Here is a 25,493-nt window from a genome sequence, read left to right as displayed (position 1 = left end):
GGAGGATGCTAGCCTCCACACCGCATCAAAGACTCCTTCATCTGTGTGAAAAAGCCTCCTGTATTGCACTTGAAAAGTCACATCGCTGCACATGCAACTTAAGCCAAAATGATGCACCATATTTGCAACTAAGATAATAACCCTTGCATGCATCCATTCTTCCACAAAGAATCCCTTTATAGGGTATGTGCAAGCTAATGAGTCACAAATTCGCGGAAGTCTGCGCGTTGGAAAACGCGCTCTGCAAAATGGGCCCCCGTTTTTAAAAAACAGGGGCCCGTTATAAAAAATGGGGGCCCGTTAATGGTTCGGCCTCCCAAGCCAAAAGGTCACAGGGTGCCGAAGCCAAATAAAACGGGCCCCCATTTTTTAAAAAATGGGACCCCATTTATGTACAAAACGGGCCCCCATTTGTAAACAAAACGGGCCCCCGTTTTTTAAAAACGGGGGCCCGTTTTGAAATGCTATTTTTATCATTTTTTTTGGATAATTTTTCATTTTCATTGTTACAGTTAGTTGACAAGAGGAGATAAAAAACGGGCCCCCGTGCTGTGGTTTCCACTTCAAGCCTCCACCACTATCCCAGGTACACATTCAATCATCTATTTTCACATTTCATAATTTTCTTGTATATTTTTCTTTTTTTTTTATTATTTAGTTTTTTTTTAATTAGTTTAGTTTTTTTTAATAGTAGCATATAAATAAATTATTTTTTATATTTGTAAATTCTTGATTTTGATCTAAAATATTTTTGAACAATTAACCCTAAACCGTAATCAACAAATTTAGAAACCAAAACCAAACCTAGATAATTAACAAAATGAAATCGACACAAACAAAAAACCGAAAATGAAATGGAAACAAAAACAAAAACGTTTGAAAATGAAATTGACACAAACAAAAAACCGAAAATGAAATGGAAACAAAAACAAAAACATTCGAAAATGAAATCGACACAAACAAAAAACCGAAAATGAAATGGAAACAAAAACAAAAACGTTTGAAAATGAAATCGACACAAACAAAAAACCGAAAATGAAATGGAAACAAAAACAAAAATGTTCGAAAATGAAATTGAAATAAAACCGAACATATGTACCTAAATTGTTCTTAATCCTCATTAGGCAATACAAAAGTTACCACTAAATTAGTATAACCTTAAAAGTAATTAACATTAAGTTCTTCAAATTTTAGATATGAAAGTTTAGGCTTAGGTTTATGCCATGTCATGGCATAAAGGTCCTATTATGGTCCTATTATGTCATGTGATGGTATAAAAGGATCAATTATGGACACAATTTTAGAGCAAAACTAGATAAGTTACTAAAATTGGAGTTTGGTTTACATAGGTTCATAAAGGAAGCTAATATGCAAAATATATAATTCATTAATACAAAATAAAAAATATTCTTGATTTATAATGTTGATTGATAATGAGTTTTCTAAATGGGGTGCTAATTATATATACATCCGAAAGATTTGAAAAATATAATTCCCAAGAAGTATTTTGAATATCTTTAGAAGTATATTGGTATATCTAGAATGTAATTTATATTATAAAAGATTTAATATATGATTTGAAGTTGGTAGATATTTTGAGGAAGATTTATTAGATTATGTTATGATTAAGCTAATATTAGAAGAATGGTTTTAACAACATCTTTTGGTTTTAAAAGGTGCACAAGGTTTGAAGTTGAAATCATATTCGATTGTATATAATATTAAATTGTTAAGGAGCTATTTTTTTTTAAAATAGTTAATTTAAGATATTAGTTGAAGCTATTTGAGAACGTGAGATAGTCCTAATGAACACATGAATTAAATTAATGAACCTAGGACAATCACAATGAACATATGATAGTCCCAATGAGCCTCAAATGATCCTAATGAATGTAGGGCAGTCTTAATGAACCTAAGAAAGTCCTAATGAGCCTAAGAAAGCAATAATGAACTTGGGACAATCCTAATGAACCTAGGATAGTCCTAATGAACCTACGATAGTGTAAACAAGCCTAGGATAGTGTAAGAAAAAAACACTACAAAAAAGACCTCAAATGCGTTAAATGAATTTCCCAATAATGCACTCGTGTTTATCTTTTTTTGGTCATTTGGCTACCTTTTTTTACAACATCTTGGTGTATACGCCCCTAAGAAGACCTTTTCCTCAAAAATTTCTTGGATCATGAACTCCTCATGTGCACCAAACATTTAAGTTGCCACTTGGAAGCTTCTAATGCACACAATCCTTTCAATCAATCTACTCCATTGATCTCTCAAAACAATCTTAGTATTTAATCCTCTATCCTTCATTTCTTATTCAACTTTGTAAGAGAATTTGTGTATGGATTGATATCTTAAAAATTTTATAGAAAGATTATATATGAAAACAAATGATTGCGGAGTTTTATAATAAATGATTTATAGGAAATAATATTTTTTGAAGGTTTTGTAAATTATAATATGCTTAACTCTTCAAAAGTTTTGATGTTTTGTCTTTACATGACAACCACTTAGAATATAATATGTTTTAAGTATGTCATTTATAGTCATGGGAGATTAGTTTTTTTTTAAGATTGTCTGAAGACTAATCAATGTAATATGAATTGATGACAATTATCTCAAAACTATGTAATTGAATTCTAATAAATTATCACGTGTACACTAAAACACTAGAAATATGGAGCATCCAACCACACACGTGCATTTTTCAAAATAACTTTAAGTTAAAGTTAACAAAATATTATGTTGTCTTAGTAATATTGTTTCCATGCTATATATTCTTACACTAGAAGGAGGATCATCTTATTTCTCACTTCTTTATTGATCTTATGTATGAAATATTTTATATTGATTTTAATAGTTGATGCATTTTACAAGAAATGAATTTATTAAATTGAATATATAATAGATTTATGATGTTTCATTGAAAGTTTTTATTAAGTTTTGTGCGCAAATTTTATATTTCAAGATTCAATAGTATGTACATGTATATTTTTTTAAGTTCAATATTATATTATATATTTCATGTGTATCTCATTCAACAACATAGAAATGTTACTATTTATAAATGTTTTTTTTTAATTTAGTAAAATAGATTCTTCTTTGACATAGAGTTGTATATAATTCATGTATATCTTTATATATGCAGGAGTTCTTTGCTATCATGGATGTCTTTGACATAGATGAACTATTAGGTGAAAATCCCCCACCATAACCCCCTCCTCCTCCTCCTCCACCTCCACCACCACCACCACCACCACCACCACCACAACCCCCTAGATTGGATGAAATTCGTTTAAGAGAACGAATTAATGAAAACCTACAAGTGATTGAACAAAACATTGTTTCTATCCAAAATGAGCAAGTCACGCCACCCCATCTTGTAGAGTTTGCAAAATCAATGCAAACTGTTGTCGAGTCAGTCAGATCTGTTGATTCTCAATTAGATCAATTTCATAGATGACGACAAGAGTTGCGTGATTTTTATGCCGATGGTTTAACTTATAGACAAATCACAGATTTGAAAATAACCAAAGCTCATTTATGTCCATATTTTACCAACCCCAAAACAAGAGAACCAATGCAACCTAACTAGAAAAGAATTTCAATTAGGTGGTGTGTGCATCCAGAAATGGCTAGATACTTTTGGGATAGATGGTGGATGGTTTTTGATTATCCACCACATCGTAATTATGAGGTCCCTTTTTATTTTTTGAAGAAATTATACTGTGAGTTTGTAATGAACCAAAAACCAAATTATTTTGATATTAAGTCATTCCAGGGTGTTGGTCGTGGAATGCCACAGCATAGATTAGGGGCACGAAGTAATAATCCCCTACCGGATCCACCCATAGTTCCACTTGTTGCTCCATCGATTCCTGCAGATGTCCAAAATACATCATTCATTTCGACATTAGATGCTTTGACTTCCCTCACAGGTAACCTGAGTGAGCAAGCTGCTCACATGGCATCTGCTCCTCGATGGATGCCACATATGTGTTCGAGTTGTCATGATGCAGCATGATGCAGCAGATGATAGTATGATGACATCTTATATGGATTTTCTTTGCTCGGATGTTCATCTTGACCAGGTATAGATATATATACATGTACATGTCAATCTTTTTATGTACTTCATTAAATATAGGTATAAACTAAGTGCATCTCTTTTTTTATACAATCTAATACTTCATTAAATAAATTTTGTTTATGTAGATAAGGACTACGCCTAATATTAGAGTCAATATTGCATCTACTGGAAGACAACTCGGCACACCTTATGGGGTATAGTATAAATTTCTATCTAGACATTGTACTAGATCTTTTTAAGTTAATATGTTATCATCATATATTATATAAATTTTCATGTTGATACATTGAATGCTTCTTTCTCCAGGATTCAGGTCATGAGGGACCCTCTACATCACATCGAGAAGAGGGTCTGACTATTGTGACACCATCTATGGTATGTATCTTATAATTCTTAACTTAAATATGAACTCTTACAATATTGTAACTTAACTTGAAATTATTTAGTACACATATATATGTTCACTAAATATGATTTCATTAAATGCATGTATGTAGGTGGACACTACCATTAGGATAGGTTATCCTCATAATTTTGATCAGAGCCAATTTGAACGCACATCGACATCCTTTGAGGTATTAATATGTAATACTTAATTTGATCTTATTTTGACTCTTAATTTAAGATTTAATTGGACACTTTGAATTTGACCTTGTACAGGAGTTAGCTAGCACTGCATTTGGTGTTGATACTGCACAAGATACTGCTAGAGGAGATACTGCTAGAGGGTTTGATGAGCATATGGTAAGTTTGTAACTTAATTTATGAATTCTACTATATTTGATAAATGATTCTTTTAATAGTTAATTTCAAGTAATATTTTAATATTATTTTTTTATTGTACAACATGAGACAGGTGGATCTGGACCACGTCCCGGGGACAAGAGAGATACTGCTACAGGATCTGATGAGCATATGGTAAGTTTGTAACTTAATTTACGAATTCTACTATATTTGATAAATGATTCTTTTAATAGTTAATTTCAAGTAATATTTTAATATTATTTTTTTATTGTACAGCATGAGACAGGTGGATCTGGACCACGTCCTGGGGACAAGAGAGATACTGCTACAGGATCTGATGAGCATATGGTAAGTTTGTAACTTAATTTACGAATTCTACTATATTTGATAAATGATTCTTTTAATAGTTAATTTCAAGTAATATTTTAATATTTTTTTTTTATTGTACAGCATGAGACAGGTGGATCTGGACCACGTCCCGGGGACAAGAGACCACGAGATGTTATTGATGATAGCACTTAGATTTTACTATTTATTTGGCTTTGATATGTACTTTTTTATGGACTTTACACATTTGTTTACACATGCACATACTTTATATATATGGATAGTTGCATAATAGGATTAGATCATATATATTTTGTGCATACTTTATATATTTTGTGCATGTTAGATATTATGTGGAGTGAACATCATGTTACCATCTAGACATATATATGGATTAGATATTATATGGATTATGTGGACTTGAAATTTTACTGTTTATTTGGCTCTGATATGTACTATTTTACGGGCTTTACATATTTGTTTACACGTGCACACACATACTTTATATATATGGATAGTTTCATAATAGGATTAGATCATATATATTATGTGCATACTTTATGTGTATTGTGCGCATTAGATATTATGTGGACTTGAAATTATGTGCACATTAGATCATATATATTGACTTGAAATTATGTGGACTTGAAATTTTGTGCATACTTTATATATTATGTGGACTTGAAATTTTATTTATGGAAGTTGTGCTTAAACAACTTTATAGGCATTATGTGGACTTGTAATTTTATTTTTGGAATTTCATTTAAATAGTTCTTGTGATTAGATAAACTACATGTGCATACATCATGAACTAAGTATCGAAACATATCTTATAATTATAACATATTCTAAATTAAAAAGTATCATTTAACAAATATAATGAATAGAACTTGATTAAAACATAATTATCTCATTCATAAATTTGACCAGTAGTCTCTCATTTATGTATATTGTACACAAAATGTAATCAAGAAGACATATCTAAAATAAAATAAACAGTCTATTTAAATAACTTTGTTTTCATTGATGCCTTCTACTTGTGGTAGACCTGAAACAAAATTTTACTAGATTCATTCCGTTATACCATCTACATCCTCTCTCTTTTGCAAAGCATCTATAATTGTCTCGTGCTCTTCCATAGAGAGAGTCCATAATTGTTTATTAGCAGGCCTGCCACGATATCTATCCAATTTTATATTAGTTGCCACTACCAAATGTGAGTAATGTATGATCTTTTTCTCTAATTCATAATCTTCAAATGCGGGCAATCCATTCTTTCTTGTTAGATATTTGCGTAGCCAAGTGCCAACAACAACCACAGATCCTGTTGGATAGTCATAACCATCATCATCTACTCGAGGAGTAGTTAGCTTATGTTTTGGCTCTACACATCGAGCCAACCAATACTCTGTCCCCTCTTCATTGTCCTCTGGTGCAACAACAGCATAGACATGTCCTGTGCACAAAACAATTTTATTTTAGTATTTAATGAGAAATAAAAACAAAAATATACACTATAAGATTTCATAAATTTATGTACTATTTAATAAATCAAAACAAATTTCAAAAATAATTTTACCTTGTTGTATAAGATCTGAAATGCGATCATAGTCATTTGATGTAAACATTTGATCCATATCTTCATCAGTTCTTTCATGTGGATCATTTGCATCTATGGGTGTCAATGATCTTTGTTGCCATTCTTCAACCCATTCTTTATTCTCACAAAATTCCCAATCTCCGGAAACACAAAACTGACAAAAGCAAGCAAGTTGCCTTGTGAATATAGTCCATGTGTTTGAATTAGAACTCTTAAACAAATGCCATTTAGCTGATCCAATGATGGTATTACAATCATGCCGAATAGGAATACTATCTTCCTCTATCAACCAGAAGAAACGTCGAATTGCAAAGTTTTCAGTTGATCCTTTTGACAACTTTGAATTGCACCAATCTACAACTGCACGAGCATCTCTGAATTTCATTGCATCCTCAAATTTCAATTGTTCTCTAGCAAGAGCTCTTTTTATACAGGCACCGGCTCCATCGTGTTCCCCCTTACCATGTCCCGCTTCAAAAAAACTCCATAAATGTTGGACATTGGTTATCTTGTGAACTTTGCATAGCCAATAAAACATTCTTGCATTTTTGAATTGTCCAGTGCAGTTATCTGACCATATCATATGTTGTTTCATGTCAATTTCTCTTTCCTTAAGATTATCATAAAATACCTCGAAGCAATGTTGGACAAACTCTGAAGAGTGTAATCGATTATCACTAACATAGAAATGATACTCCCTCAAAATTTTTCTGTTATCTTCTGTACTGTCATGGTCATGTCTATATATAATGTGCACAAATATGGCCACTTGCACTGAGTTGTAGTATTGTGATTGAGTTTCCTCTTGTGGTTTTAGAGTATAATTTTCTGCAAAATCCACAACTGATACTATTGTTCCAATTGGAAATGTGTTCTTGCATATGCGAAACTGTCCATCAAGCCATCGGGCATGTTGGGAATGTTTCACATATTTTGGAACAATATGAGTTTTAAACTCACTAATAAATGCATTCACACTATTCTGTTCTGTAATCAATTCTAAACGTTTCCCCATCTTTCCATCCTTTAGAGGGTATTCTATATTTTTAAATCTCCTAACATCAACCATTTTTTGTCCAAACTCAGATGAAACATGTTCATGCAAACATTCACCTATCAAAGAATAGTTCCCACATAAATTGCAAAGACCATAAATGCATGAACTGGAAATAAATAATTGTTCATTAGGTGGTTTACAAAATAAACTTCCAATAAAATCTTTTATAGTTTCAGGTGGAACATAAACACCACAATCCTGCACAAGATCATTACCATGCAACATACAATGAATATATCGAAAAACATCATAATAGTAACGAAACTGGACATGAGTTTTACAACAACAAGATATTCTTTGTTTATTGATTTTAACATACCAGGGTTTGCATTTTTCAAATGATCTTTGACTAATTCGTAAATTCATTAACACAGATTCATCACTAAATTTTTTAAAGAATTCAGTTTGAGTCATGTCAAGAAGATGTTTTGGATGAGGATCACGAATTTTTGATCCCACCCTTAACTTTAAAACATCTCTAACATTTGATGAAACTCTAGTGTTATCATGCCAAAATTTTGTAATTAATTGTTTAGTTTCATCATTTAATTTCATGTCCGACCTTTGAAGTCTACCACTAAAACTCCAACAATGGTTTAGTGGATCAATTTCAATTGTGTCTCTTCTTTTGGCCACTCTTGACAAGGTTCTATGATGTAAGTTCAAATAGCCACTTATATCACTTAACATTCTTTTATTAACAATCATTTTGTCAACTATAGCAGTCGTTATAACTCTACGTGCTGCATTTTTATCTTTAGATCGACTTGTTTTTCCTATAGAATCGATGGCACTGGCAACAGTAGATACAACTTGCTTATATGATTCATCTTTTCTTTTTGGTTTTGCATAAATACCTATTTTTTTCATGACTTTACGCATTTTTAACATTTTTATTAATTGTAGCATTAATTGACATTGGAATCCTAACTTTTTATTATAGAAAAATTGTTTATATAATTTGTTTGCATGTGTTCTGATTTGTCTCCAAGAAACTAACCCATTAAGATTATCTAGCACATTGCTATCAATAGTAAACAAATTACATTCATTTTCTTTTAGAGATGGTGGTGTAATATTTTCAATTTTTATTTCTTTTCGTATTGGTGTATGAAATTTATATCCAGCTTCATTTAAATCAGCAATTTGATTGGCATCATAGTCATCAGGATTTAAAAACATACCAGGATTCGCATCCACATCAACATTTGCATCAACAGTCATACCCGTGTGTGGTTCTACATTTCTTGCATCCATCATGATGTCTTCAATGGTCTCATCTACAACGGGCACTGAACTAGATGCTTCAGAAGTGTTATTCAATTGCCGTTGTTGTGATCTTCGATCTCTTTGGCGTTTTGCCTCCTTCTCTCTTTGTGCTTGAATTTCGTCCACTGTCATTGTCCTCTTTTTTTTCTTTTGACGTTGCTTAGAACCCATTTTTACAAACTCGTCTTCAAAAAATCGCGTAAAAAATATTAAAAAGTACTGCCAAATGATGTAAAAAATCTTTGTCAGGACGGATTTCAATGATAGTGTGGTAAATCGATGCAATCTATTTTTTTTTTACAGTAACGGTTATTTTAATAACGGGCCCCCGTTTTAATAACAGGGGCCCATTATTTTAATAACGAGCCCTCGTTTTAATAACGGGCCCCCGTTTTAATAACGGGGGCCCATTATTTTAATAACGAGCCCTCGTTTTAATAACGGGGCCCCGTTATTTAAATAACGGGCCCCCGTTTTTAAAACGGGGGCCCGTTGTTAAATCCAACGGGCAAAACATGAAACGGGCCCCCGTTTATAAAACGAGGGCCCGTTATGCAAAATTTGAATTCACAACCTGCCACTTGCCTCGGGATTAGGCCCGGGATAGGCCTGGGATGGCCACACCTGAGACATGAACCTGCAAATTCAAAGCTCCATGAATGAAAGCACAAATATGATGAAATGAAATAGTTTACGTGCCTCTAATCAAAGAATTTTTATACGGAATTGAAACCCATTTCAGATTATACTGTCTAGATTCTAAATATGTAAATTAATTTAAAAATTGATTATTTTAACTATTTTTCTTTTAATTTATACTAAATCAGGGTCATAAATTTGAAATATTAACTAATTTTCTTAATTTAATAACTTATTTATTTTAATGAATTTTGAAAAAAAAATTATATGTCATCAATCTACACAAAATTCTTTTCAATTTTTTAAAAAAAAAAATTCAAAAAATACTAAGTTTACGTCAAATTATGTGGGTCGTACACGTCAAATTTTTTAAAAGATAATTACGGCCATTAAAAAATTAATTAAAAAAAAAATATTTGAAAAAAAAATACAGAAAAATATGCTCATCAATCTTCAGTGTGTTACAAACCATTTCCCAAAACGGTTTGAGAAAATAATTTTAATTGTGTCAAAAAGTGTGGGTTGTACACATGCATGGTATGGTCCTAAAACAGGCATTTTTAAAACATAGTTTTTAGAACTTCATTCAAAAAGTTATTTTTTATTATGTGGGTATTAAAATAAATTACATATTTGAAAACTACACTCAGAGAGCTATCTTTTATATTAGTGACTTTTTTCAAGATTCAATCTCTAAGTGTTTCAAAATTTAAGCTCAAGTGAGACAAAATCTGAAAAACAGGGAAAACACTTCCACTTTTTGGCCAAAAAGTGGACTCATCTTCTTGCATTGACCCTATAATAATCAACTCTTCGTCCCTCTGGGAAAAAATTGGGATTGATTTGATGAAATTTGACTTTCTAGTCAGTTTCCTGTCCTCGCTATCTTCCCTAAAGCCTTAGCCATATATTTCCTGGAGCACAAGCACTGTACTTTAGCTTGTATTTCTTATTGTATTGAGCCTAAACTGCCACATTCCATTAATCGAGATAGGTATGGAGAGATTCGTGAGCATGACCTGTTGCATTTCCCTTTAGGCCTTACGATCGACTATGAGTATTTTCATCTACTTGTTCTGATGTTCACGTGCCTTATCATTCCTTACAATTCTTACTAAATCTTCTCCCTATGTCTACATATTCAATTTAAAAAATAAACATATATATCCCCCATAGCCTTGTAGTGTAATTGGTGCCATTGTCAACTAGTAAAATAATGGTTGTTGGCTAGGAGATGTTGGGATAGCAGTGGCTTAGATCCTATAGTCTTTGGCCACTATCTAATGAAAGAGAAATCATAAGACCCTAATAGGATGTTTTAAAAATTAAAACTTAATGATTAAATTTGAAAAAAATTATATTTCACAACCGATTTGAAGCTTGAGTACTGCCAAAACCTTCTACTATCATTGTAGAACTATATATGCACCATTACTAGCATTAACTAGTGTTAGTGATTATTTCATGCTAACATTAGGAGTGCAAAACTATGCAAACATGTACCTTATTTAATCTTGAATACCAAGTTATTAGAGAAATCTTCTTTCTCGGGGTATAAATTTTACCCATAGCATTAAAGTTTAACTCTTGAGAGTTAGTAGAAATATCTCTTTAAGAATTATGTGGTGGTATATGTTTGAATTGCAAATTGTCTATTTGTTAGTTTTTTGCGCTATTAAATAATGAACTCTTTCGAAACACTTAATATGTCATAGCTTTTTCATAGGAATTTATTTATTTATTTTTAATAAGTGATCGAGATAATTTATAGCATGGTACATAGTGGATTAGGTGGTTTTTCACTTGGAAAAAGAGAGAGAAGATTGTTCTTATTTGATAACTCAAAGGAGATTAAATTTTGAGGTCTTATTATGTGAGCATTAATATGAATTTCAATGTGAAAAGTTTATGGTGTTCATATTTTTATGAGGCACATATGATGGCACATTAAATTATTTTATTTGGTGCTTCCTAATAAGGTTTATAAGTTTTTCCAAATTTTTGACATTCACAGAGGTAGGTACACAAGGTGCCTTTTATTTTGAGGGCATGATTGAGATGTGTATGCAAATTGGAGTCTTGGTGAGAGAAGCAAAGGTCAATTATTGTTTAATAATATTACTAGATGATAAAAATGATATATACGAGAGAAATAGAACAATTGTATGTAATAAAATAGTTACACATATAACTGTATATAATGGAAATGTAATAATTACATTGAGATTCCTCACTTAGTTAAAAATATTGTAACTCCAAGTTGAAATACCAAGTTTTGAATCCTAATCTCCTCAATCATAAACATTAAATAATTGGAGAACAATCCATATTAACCTCCACACACATAAGACTCCATCATATTGTGTTTTGACCCTTGGAAGGGTATAATTCTTGATCTTAGGCTTGTAAAATCATTGGACAAAATTTCATATCGATTTCAACACCAAACCCTTACCTGTCTCCAAAATATCAAACTTCACAATATATAAATTTTTAAAATCTATTGGCACGATCAATGAAAACAAAAAACAAAACAAGAAAATAAAGCTAAAAATTCTTCTCATGTAACACCTCATCTGAAAGTCAGAAGCTAGCTTGAGATGATGGAAATTCTTCAAACCTTTGATTCCACCATCCTCCAAAAGTGAAGGCTCATAGTGCTAATACATTATTAGGACCAAAAAAGGGATCATTAACAAAAGCTTCATAATATTATAAATCCTCACCCTAAATTTAGATTAAGTTACCTTCATTTGATTGATCTTTGATTTTTCCTTTAAGAAGATCCTTGGTTTGAATTATATAATATCATATTTTGTGACCCTTTATCTTATAGTAAAAACATGCATTTTTTCTTTTGTTTTTACTTGACTATTTATTATCCTTTGTGAATATCATTCTTTCTCCTATTGAGGATCATCTTCTATATCTTCTTTTGTCCTTTTTTATTCTACTACAAGTGTTAAAATCATATCTTGTAAAGTTTGTGAAGTTATTTTTATTGTATTTTGAAGACAAGTTGTTTAACAAGATACTTTTAGCATCGTTATCATCTACTAGAGCCTTAACTTCTTCTAGATACCTAATGAGAAGACTCAAATTAATTATATGATTTGACATTGTAATTTCATCTTCTATTTTGAACCTAAACAATGGTAGTTTTAGGGAAAAATTTGCATTAACTACCTTTTCTCCAAACATTTTGTTCATGGACAAATATCTACTTATGAATTATCCAATTCTATATGATGTAGTTTAGAGTGATCATTAAGAAAGACCAGTAATAAGCTTGGTTTTATCATCTCTACTATTCGAATCCAATAGCTTATTTTCATCTATAGGTGCCCTTTCCTTTCCACTTGCTATTTCCCATAATATATTATTCATTAGTTTCATTTGTATTTTAATTCATCATACATGGAAATTGAATCCATAATATATGTCTAATGGAATCTCCATAAAAATAAATACAATTTTTATCACTCCAAAAAAAATTCTTATGAAGAAACTACACAAATCTCTAATATTATTTACTATCAAATAACCTCAAGTACTCTTACAGTCAAGAAAAAAAATCAGCATATGATCTTTGATAACCTCTCTCCTTCGATACACCTCACCATCATTGTGTAGCTATGCAAAATGTTGTCAAATACTCTCCTAAATCTTTCATTCACTATTGTACCATACCACCAAGAGGTAGACCTATTATAGCCATTCTACTTTAAAATTTATAGTATCTAGAGGGAGTGAACCAATAAAATAGCATGTTGGAAAGAAACATATGTATTTGAACACAACATCAAGTTTTAATATAAATATTACTTCCAAACTCTTTGCACCTATCACAAACCTTAAAAAAAATCATAAGGAAGAGAATTTGAAATATCCAGTTCAACCAAGTAAATAAAGTAATAAAACAAACCAAATATTGTTGTTAGAAACTCTTATAGCCAACTCTTCCATTGATCAATATTCATCAAACGAGACACAAACATTCTTTAGCAATGAATGTGATTTTACATGCCCTTCTTTGTCTTCAAATGTCTTAATAATCCTTCACATAGGTATGTTAAAATCTGCAACAAATTCAATTTCAAAACTACAACATAGACTTTGTTTGCCCAGCCTATCTTCCTTCTCATATAATTAAATTAAGCAAAAGATAAGGACACATCTGCTTTCCTATGCACTAGTTAGATCAGTGCATAAGACACACACCTCTACCTATGTGCATGGCCACATAATACAATTATAAAAAATTAGAAAACCTTCTATTCTACCACAAATATCATTAATCTATGAAACACATAGCAATAGAGATCAAAAAATAAAACTTAAAATATTCTTCACAGTGCCAAATATTTTGTCTCCATACAAAAAAACCTTCAACCAATGCCTTCATGCCATTTTTTAGTGCTTTGATACAAAAATGAGAGAAAGCAAGGATGTAATGTTCAAGATTTACTAGGAATGTAATTTGTTGACAAAATGATGATGCTAATTACTAGACGAATAAATAAATCTAAATGATTTCTAGACTATAGAACATAATAACCGATGCATTGCAAAAAGGAATGTTAGGAACACAAGATTCAAACGTTAATGTTGTTAGTATCGATAAAAAATGAAATAGAAACAAAACTACAATCCTAAGCATGCATATCAAGAGAGATATTAAACTGATTATAAAAAGCACACAAAAATGGAGGAAAGACACTAAACCCTCCCAAATGCTCTACAACATGCTCATAGTTGTTCCTCTCCTCTCCAAGTTTCACGTGAGTGTAGCCCTCAAATTTTTGCACTACTATGGATGACTTATGGATATTTAAGATTATGAAAAATGACTAATTATGCAAACACAAGATAAATATGAGAAAGTATCTAAGTAATCTATGTTAATTTTATCCAAAATAACAAAGAAAAGTGCTCCTAGATGCTCTCTCAAATTTCGTATAAGTTTGATGCATACAAGATTTATGGATATGGATTAAGAAGGAATGGACTCTATTTATAAGAAAAATAGAGAAATGGATGGTTGAGATTGAGTAATCTCAACAAGTGTCAGGATTGATGGGTTTATGATCCATATGAGGGCTTTCAACCCAATTCTAGAATGAAAAATGTCAACATGAGATGGCTTGAGAGGAGAGGGAAGAAGCATTAAATGCTTTAAATGACTTGAAGGTTACCTTAGCAAGTAAGGTTAGGCTTGAGTTGAAGGAATAAAGCTTTTATTCAATGAATAATGCCTTTATCCAATGGACAAACTCTTGTGCAAGAGTTAGTGTGGATAACCATGGTCAAAGCAATGAATGCTTGAAGAGGCCCATGAGTTAAATGAGGGTTGAGTTAGAGGGGAAGTCTCTAACCATGTGGGTGAGTTGAGGTAACCATTAATAGTTATGTAAGAGCCATAAATGGTTATGTAAGAACCATTAATGGTTTGGAAGACTTTAGGGGTTAACTTGTTGGAGACATAAAGCATTTAATGCTTTTCAAAGACTTTGGAGGCTTTGAGAAGTGACTCCAAGTTGCTTAGGAATGTGACAATAATTAGGGAGGGTGATTGGGCTAATTTAGAATGGATTAGAAAAATCTAGAATGGGTTAGAAGAGTCTAGTGGGTTTGGTGGGTGAGAGAAAATAGGATTTTAATTAAAATAAAATTCATTTATTTCAACTAAATAGGTGCAACTTGCATTTGTAGGAGAATGCAAGTGGGGGGGGGGGGGGTAGTTTAGGGATTAAATAAACATTTATTTATTTATTTAAGTGAGGAAAGGGGGTTAAATTAAATAAATGTGTTTTATTCATTTAATTGATTTAGAGTGTGGCTTAGTGAATTAATTTAAATAAATTGAATAATTTATTTAGTTAATAGAATAAGAGGTTGAGGATGAAATTAATTAAATATTAATTTAATTAACTGATTATTGATGGTTAAATAATCAAATAAATAGTAAATATTCATTTAATTAAGTGGATAAATTTATGTGACTACATTTGCCCCTCTTTGAGATGGTGCGGTTTATCACGTCGTTTCAAAGAAAGAAAGATAGGTATGAGAAAAATGCCCCAGAAATGTTAATTTAGTGGGTGGTATGCCCCCTCAAGAGATGGGCTAAAAAATTTCAAAAAATCGGGTGATCTCTCAAAGAAGAGAAAGATGTTGGGGGGAGGTAGAATAGAAGAAATTAGCAATAATTGTGAAAGAATGGGAGAAAATGCGGGTAAATCAAAGAAATGAGAGGCATTGGAAGTTTGTGGGGACCACGGTGGTGAGCGGGGTGAATTAGGGTTAGGGTTGGGGGGCATATGTGGAGGGGAAGGGGTAAAAACATGCTCATTTGCATCTATCTCCTTGGTAGTTTGGAGCTCTGATAGTGACCATTTGCAAAGGAGTGAGCAGTAGTCATCATGGTCGTGCTGATAGAAGATCACCGGTTAGAGTGGATCTGTTGATACCAGTGGCCAGAGGACTATAGACCAATGGTACACAAATTTTGAATTTCGTATTTTTATGCATTTATGTCATGCTTTTTTAAGCCTCAAAGTCCAAGACAATAGCGCTAAAACTGTGTTTTAGCACTTTTATCACCTAAAATAGTGCTATTGTGCCACAATGGTGCTATTGCGTAGGAGTTGTAGCGCTATTGTTGGTTTAGTGCAATGGTTGCATAGTAATAGCACTTTTGCAATTTTAGTGCGTTCGAGTAGATGTTGTAGCGCTATTATCATGTAATAATGCTATAGTGTAGTTTGATTAGCGTGTTTGTTTTTGTAGCGCTTTTGCTCACAAGTTGCAACACTATTGTTAGCAGAGTAGCGCGATTGTCATAAAAAATGCCCCAGTGTTAGAGAAAATATCTTCTGAAGCTTGTATTTGAATGATTGATTGGTTGTTTTGATGAATCATAGCAACCTTGTTGAGACTAGGTCATTTGTGATAAATGCATGTTGTAGTCTAGGTTTGCTATGATTGATTACCTATTGAGACCCGAAGATACTTGATCAAAGTATCTGTTGATAGTCTAGGTTGAAACTTAGGAAATTTTGTAGCAAAACAACTGATATGAGTGTCAATATGTGTAGGTGGATCTTCCTGTTTTATAGATGTGGGAGAGGCATCCCGCCACACAATAGCTGTGGGAGCTGTTGATGGAGGCAGAAATAGATTACCTGTATGTAACTAGCTTGTATGACATGATGTACCTACCCATGGTTCATAAAAATCGTGGTCTACTGACGACCTTGGTGGAGAGATGGCACAATGAGAGATGCACATTTCACTTGGTGATGGGAGAGATGACGGTGACTCTAGAGGACGTATGGAGGATTTTGCACATCCTAATCAAAGGGGAGCTAGTTATATATGATCGCCATTTAGGGACAATAGCCATAAAGAGGATCTTTGCAGATGATGTGTACATCGAGGATGGCACTGTGGCGTGGGAGGAGATACAAGCGTTGTATGAGCCTCTACCCATAGTTCTAGTAGGTATCATTGGGGGTTTATTGTTCCTTGATCAATGGTCACATGGATTGGCGGTTGGGTGGGGCCAAGTGATAGAGAAGATGGTGACAGAGGGGACCCGCTATGCATGGGGGCCATGTGTACTAGCACACCTTTACAAGGATCTACATGAGGCAGTGTACCGAGAGACGAGATCACTCGGGGTAGGGATCACGTTGCTGCACATCTGGGCCTGGGAGCACTTACTAGTCACACAACCGGTATGCTTGAGATCGAGGGTGGTAGATCAACCCTATGTGAATATGTATGGAGGTTTGATGAGCTAGCCCCATTTGGGGAAGTTGGTGTTTTGGCGGTGTGCTTTGGATGATTTAGATACGGTCATATGGAGGCCATACCTTGACTGCGAGCCCTGGGAGGATGATGGAGAGGCGCTACCATATGTATTTGTGAAACTTTTTTTGATCAGTCACACCTCTTACTATGTAGAGAGATAGTTGCTAGGGAGAGTGATGAGGCAGTTTGGACAGAGGCAGGGTGTGCTAAGGGGTTCAGGGGAGTATGCACAGGTAGTGCGGGAGAGATGGCAGTTGGGGCCAATTTTACCCTATGATTAGACCCTTGTAGAGTTCCATACTTTACAGGTGAGACCATGGAGGATGAGGACAAAGAATGTAGATGCAGGCGTGATAGAGGAATACACACAGTATTGTACTGCACATCCGATTCCATGGATTTCAGATCTTGTCGGGCCTATACCACCTTTTGAGGATGACAGGAGACAACAACGGAGGAGGAGAGGAGGTAGAGATAGGGGAGGAGGAGGAGATGGAGGTGGGGGAGGAGGAGGAGATGGAGAAGGAGGAGATGGGGGAGAGAGAGGTGGTGGAGGAGGAGGAGGTAGAGGTGGTGGTGTTGGGGGATTTGGGGGTGGGGATGGATTTGGAGGTGGATGTGGTGGTGGAGGATGATTATAGAGGAGGGGTAGAGGTGGGAAGCCATTGTGACTATCACAGGGTCCACTTATTCAGGGAGCAGCTAGAGTAGGAGTTAGGGATGTTGGGGGGGGGAGGGGAGCCTATGGAGATTGGAGATGGAGCCACACATGGAGGGGAGCAGAGATTGCAAGCAGGGATGTCCAGTTGTTTGCATAGGAGGCTGAGTTGAGGGTAGTGGTGCAAGAGAGAGATGATCTGGTGGATAGATTGAGGGAGGTGTAGGATAGAGTCTGAGTCTTGGAGGGAGCATAGGCACAGGGTCCGACTAAGGCGGTGTTGAGGGATATGTGACGGGTAGGTGGAGAGATTGACTATTGGTGGGGATTATATGAGCAGGTTGTGCCAGTTAGTCAGCGAGCACTGAGCTATTCCCAAATGCAGTGGGCAAGATCAGAGCGGTCTCAAAGGGCTCAGAGCAGTGGTGGTGTTATGGGTCCTCTACCACAAGATGGTGAGGTGGTGGGGGAGTAGGGGGTGGTGGTGCAGCATCTGGCTAGAGTGTTATTTGAGAGTTTCTATGCACTTGTTACTTTGTTATTTTAGACTATTACTTGGATGGCTCTTGGTAGTCGATATATTTTGACATCATTATACTCTGATACATGTATTATGTTTGGATGCGATATATGAGGAGATCCCATGTTTTGATATGATATGCATATATATGATGACATGTATGTTTTTATGCAGGATGATAATTATGAGTTATGCTTAGATTCATGTTATGGGTGATTTTCTTTCTATATGTACATGGTGATTATATGATTGCTATATGCATGCTATGGATGATTTTCTAATCATGTGGATGCAAGTAGAGGATGGATAATGTTTTTGCAATGCTAGTAATGTGATGCAAATGATGAGATGAGATAATTAATAATGATATTTGTCATAGATAATACTTGCTTATGTTGATGATATGAGTAAATGATGTAAGTTTTTAAGATGAATCCAAGTGAATCAAATGTGTATGCAAATGTTTATGTATGCAACTAGATGAATGCACTTAAATGGATGAACAAATGTTTATACAAATGTTATGCCTATATGCACTTAAAACGTATGTGTCTTAGATGGATGTATTTAATGAAGAAATGTACTTTAATGATTAAATCAATGCCACTAAATGATAATAAATAATTGTACCTTAATGCAAATAAAAGGATAATGAATGCATCTTAATGAATCAGATTAAACAAAATGGGTTAAAATGCACCTACTAAATGAACTAAATGAAACTTCAATGATAATGAAATGAATGCATGTAATGATTAAAGGAATGCACTAAATGGATAGATGATTGTTCTTGATAAAATGTAAGTAAATGACGATAAATGATTTAAACAAGTAAATGATGATGAATGATTATGCATGATTTAGATGAATGCAACTTAATGATTGAGATGTAACTAGATGATAGAAAATGTACCTTAATGACTAAGTGCATGTACATCAATGACTAATATGTAACTAAATGAAGATAGATGAATGAAATGATTTGAAAGGTATGTAAATGAAGTTAAATGCACTTAATGCAACTAAATGAAATGACAAAATCCAAGTAAATGAGAACAAATGCACTTGATGTTTTAAATGTACTAATGTGATGAATAGATTAATTCACTTAAATGAATATCTAAATGAATCTAAATGCAATTAAATGATAAAAAGTTGAGTACATTTTATGCAACTAAATGATACTGCCATGCTTTCATGATATATGAATGCAATTTGGTGAGAATGTGTAGATGTGGGATACAGATGTGAGATGATGTATCAGAGAACTCTGTCATGATCTTTTACCCAAGACAAACTATATTAGGTGCTTTCTCATAGAAACATAAATTACTTGCATGCAAATAATAGATATGAACAATGCATGAGTAAATGGATGGGTTAGATGCAATAGAATGCAATATAAATAGATGAGATGGAATGACGATCCATAGAGTATTCATAGTGCTTTATTTTCCTCATTGAGCATGGTAGTATCATTCTTGATTGAGGTAGCAGGAACCAAGTTCGAGCATTTCACTTGTAAGCAAGCATCATAGACAAGGAAAAGTTACCCTCCATTCTAGTTCATGCATAAATGGTCAAGTTATATGCTGTAGTTAGTAAGCCATAGTGATCCATGACTGTATTTTTGCATATGATCATGTAGCTTAGTGAATTTCCCACATAGACACCATTAGTACATGCCCCAAAACTTCATTGGAACAATCCACAAACAGCAAACAAAAAGATATTAGGAACCATTCCGACTACTCTAATCACTTGTGGATATCTTGGAGTAGCATAGGAGCCTGATATGAATAAATAAATAAATAACAAATTGACCAGGTGCTTATTAGCTTAAACAAAATTTTCTTTTCAAAGAATATGTTATCATGTGTTTGTTTCGTGAGGGAGGATGCATCCTTGTGAAGACAATTGTGTGTAGATGTTTTGATGGGTTGGTTGATTTGATAGGTGGTCATTGTCTGAGTAACTTAAAATGTTTGTTTGGTGTCTGTTGTGATGTGTATGTACAAAGAATATTATATGCGTTTGCAATGTTTTTTATTTTTGATGTTTTTGACATGTTTTTGGATTTTGTGAGTGTTTTTGAATGTTTTTAGTATTTTCTGAGCTCTTTATGAATGTTTTTGGTATTATTTCCAGCTAGTTTTGAATAAGGAACTCAATGAATCATAAGTAATGTAGAATCCACTTCCATCAATAGGTTAAGAGCATTGCCCCCAGTTTAGACATTACTATGAAAGTGGGATGTAGGACACATGAAGTACTAACCCTGATTGCAGATCAATGACAAACCATGGTTTAAATAACAAATGAATGGATGCAATGGATGTGATCGCAATAAGTCTAAAAGACAATGGAGCCATAACTTTTATGAGTGGTGCCTGTTTGCTAGGTTTTCACCATCGCACTTACCCAAGGCGCCACTGTAGTGGTTTTCACCGTGTGGATGCATGATTTTTTTTTTTTTTTGTATTTTCTTTAAGACTTTTTTCTGAATGTTTTTGATATTTTCAGATATAGTGGAGGATCTTGATGCTCTGCACAACCTATATATGAAAAGGTTTGAGGTGCATGTTATTGATCGGATCTACTAATGGTTCTCTTTCTGAAGTTGCCAACTGATATGCCCCAGACCCAAAGATGACAGTGATAACATACAGATCTAGCCAGTTGGATTCAAACTTGCCCTAATGTTCTTTGTTTGGTTGGTTGTGAGGATTCTCCCTGAGAACAAGATCACCTACCTCAAATATACGAGGTTTAACTCGATGATTATAGCTTCTTCTCGTGTTGTTGATAGGCTTTTAGGTGGTTGTATGTAGCTTGTCATCATTCATCAACCAGTTCCAAGTCCTGAAGATGGGAGACCCGGTATGCTTCATCATCTATCAGATTATGCAAGGAAACCCATAGAGATGGTATTTCAACCTCAATAGGTAGGATGGCTTTTTCTCCATAGACCAATGAGTAGGGAGTTGCGCCTCTAGGGGTTCGAATGCTAGTTTGATACGCCCATAATGCTAGATTTAATCGAATGTGCCAATCACGACCAACATCATTGACTACCTTTTTAAGGACCCTCAATTTATTCTTGTTCATTGCTTTAGCTTGACCATTTCCTTGTGAGTAATAGGGGTGGAAAACTGGTGTTGGATGTGAAACTTCTCACAGAGCTCACGAACATCCTGATTTTTGAAAGGAAGCCTGTTATCTATGATGATGGACATGGGTACACCATACCAGAAGATGATGTAATTAAGGATGAATGAAGAGATCTTCTTGCCGATGACTTGGGTAAGTGGAATGAATTCGATCCACTTGGTAAAGTATTCGATGGTGGTAATGATAAATTTATGGTCGTTGGATGAAGATGGATGAATTTTACCCACAAGGTCAAGTCCTCATTGACAAAAGGGCCATGGTGTTGTGATTGGTTGCAATTCCTATGTTGGTGCATGTATCAGGTCTTTGTGAACTTGGCACTTCTTGCATTTTCTACCAAAATAGGAGTCTTTTTCCATGGTGGGCCAATAGTATCCTGCGTGCATGATTTTCTTTGCGAGTGAAGGACTGCTTGAGTAAGCCCCAAAAATTCCTTCATGTACTTCTTCCAAGGCCTTCACTATCTCATCTTGTTCCAAACATCGAAGGAGAGTACCATCAAGACTTCGCCGATATAGGGTTTTGACAATGATGGTGTATCGAGCAGTTTGGTGGTTGAAGGTTTTTCATTGGTTATTGGATTGGTTGGAAGTGTTTGATTGCAGAGGTAAGTGAAGAACTCACTGTACCACGAGGATTCATAACTAACAAGGCAACATATTATTTCAGTTTCGGGGATATCATACACGGTGATCCAAAGTTGTTCTACCAAGAACTCGTAGCATGTTGAATTTTGCAAAAGATCAAGGAGAGATGAAATTGTAGCCATTGCGTTGGCAGCTCGATTCCGATCTTTGGGCACTTTCTCAAATGTGATAGTTGTAAATGATTCTTTGTAACTATCCACCATCCTTTTATATGGCATGAGCTTATCATCCTTAGTTTGGTACTCATCGGTGACTTGTCGCATGACTAGCTGAGAATATACATATACCTTTAGCTCTTTCAGATACCATTGTACAGCCAATATGAGTCATGTGATCAAGGCCTCATATTCTGCTATATTATTGGTGCATGGAAACATGAGCCTGTATGATTTCAGGATGCTGTCACCTTGAGGTGTAATAAAAAGAATGTCTACCCCTGAGCCATGTCTAGTATATGAGCCATCGAAATATAGCATCCAAGGTTGTGTAGCTATGATCATGAAGATCTCTTCATCTAGAAAGTTGGAAACAAGAGGATGGTCACCTGTAAGGGGTGCATCAACCAACTGATCTACAATAACTTTCCCTTTGATAGCCTTGCGTTCCACATACTCTATATCAAATTCACTCAAGATCATAACCCCGACTCAGTTTGACATTTTCAGTTATTTGCATATTGAGACTATTATGGATGCTCTATTTTATGCTTTATGGATTTAGGACCTATATGATTTCATGATTTGGATCACATTGACATATATTGATGCTTTATTTTATGCATGATGATTATGAAACTTTATATGTTGCTAGATTAGAATTACTTTGAAATGGTGAATGTCATTATTGGAATTGCAGGACTTCATTTTGATGATAGAAAAATGATGCTTATTTTATGAATGGTTCAATTTTGAGAATTATGTTAATTGCTTATGTGGAATCAAATTTGAATGAATGAGATATTGATTTATTGTTGCCAAATGTATGAGTATTTGATGTGCAATGAAATCCATGTATTTAATTATGTATAAATTGTGATTATTTGGAATTACTGATGTGTTAATTGAGATGCGCAGGAAAATTATCCATGTGACCATGGAATTTATATGGAGAACCAAACCTAGACCAATGTACATTTGTTAAGCTAGGGGTTGTCTATTTGGAGAGACAACACCCCATTTGTAATGTATTTTATTTGTGAAGTGTATGATGCTTGAATGTTAAAATTGATTTTTATGTATATGTGTAATCCTACAAGAGACTAATTCCATGTGTAACTTTTATATTGTATTTTATTGTGTCACTTGACACATGTGCTGATTAGTGTCATTGATTTTGACTTGTCTCTTGGAGGGATTTTTGTTTCTACCAAAACCATTCAAACAAATGAGTGTGGTCCCAAATTTGCCTTGGGTAGAGAGTCTTGGGAGTGGTCAACTCAGGTTTGACCCGTAGGTTAACTTCAGTTGGGTTTCTAAGGGGTTAAATGGACTCCTAGGGTCAGTTTTAGGGCTTTTCCAAAGGTCCAAAGGGTATACCTATGGGTTAGGGGTATTTTGAAACATGTGACTACTACCATGTGATTGTTTAGTCACCTCAAAAAGTGGTTTTTCCAAGGTGAGCGAAAATTCAACTTAGAAGGTTCCTCCTAGGATAGACAACCTTCCCTTTTGATGTCAAACTCTCTTCCCCATTCTCTCTCACCTTTTCCCTTTCCAGTTTTAGTAATATGTAAGAGGTTGGGAAGAGCAACCAATGGGAACTCTCACCTCACCCAAGGGGTTAGGAAGTGTGTGAGAGGCCTTCTTAGGCAAGGATTAGGGACTTAGTGAGTAATCACCCACTCTCCATTGTTGGAGATTATGCATTTGTTTTGAAAAATTAGTTGTAGAAGAGAATTTTGGTGAAGGGTAGGTGGAACGTTTGTGTGGATTTGGGCAGCTCATCACCAACTAAATCTAATATACCTATTGGCAGATTAAGGTTGGTTTTACTTTCTTTTGTTTATGTAGTTTATGCGGTTTTTGAAAGAAAGAAATGCTTGTTGAAAGAGATGTGTATATGTAAATTGTTGTAGGAGAAAAATGTAAGTTTTCATTTCTATGTTTTTTGTTTATGTGTTCTTGTTTTGGGAGTGTCCAAGACCTCCTACTCTTGGGAGAGTAGGATGGTCTTGGGGTGGAAGAAGTATGACAACCTTGGGTGAGAGGCTCTCCTTAAGGAGAGTGATCTCAAGGGTGTCCTTTGTGACCCTTGCTGCATAGCCTTGTGTATGCATTTGGGGGTCATAAGGGGAGAGAATATGGCTCTTGAGCCTTTGGGGGGCATAAGGTGTAAAGATGAATCTTTTGTTGTATTTTGTATTGCCATGAGGTGGCTTGAGTTGTATTTTGGCTTGCAATCTCCCCAATGGTACTTGGTCCACTTCCACCTGTGGAATGATCATCACAAAATGTGGTGAAAGTGTAGCTTGGGATGGGAAGATGTATGTTGAGTGTTTGCCTTATTTGTTGTGTTGGTTGCTTGTTTGTAACCCGTCTAGTGCTTGGTTCTCCAAGCTCGAGGGTGGCTTCTAGTAAGCCTAGGCTGGGAGGTGAGCTCTCCATGGTCAAGCTGCATTTTTTTTTATTGCAGGTTGCTTAGGATGGAAAAGAAAAGAGGAAGAGCTTTGTTGTTGTTTTGTGTTGCAGAAAAGTTTTAAAGAAAAAAAAGTATTCAATACTATAGCTTGTATAAAAAGAATGTGAGCTATGTTGTATTTATTCTCAAGAAAAGAAGTGTATTTATGTTAATCATATTCCTATGGAAGGGAAATATTTGTTGGGTTTTCAAACCCATTTGTATTCTTATTTACCTTGTACTTAAATTTGCTAAAGAAATATATTTTTCCTACTTGGGTTAGTATTGCAAAAAGGGAAGAAGAAATGAATTAGTTTGTATTTAAATCTTCAAAAAAAAA

This window comes from Cryptomeria japonica, chromosome 7 (assembly GCF_030272615.1).
Source record: "Cryptomeria japonica chromosome 7, Sugi_1.0, whole genome shotgun sequence".
Lineage (NCBI taxonomy): Eukaryota > Viridiplantae > Streptophyta > Pinopsida > Cupressales > Cupressaceae > Cryptomeria > Cryptomeria japonica.
Note: the sequence above shows the minus strand (reverse complement) of the source record.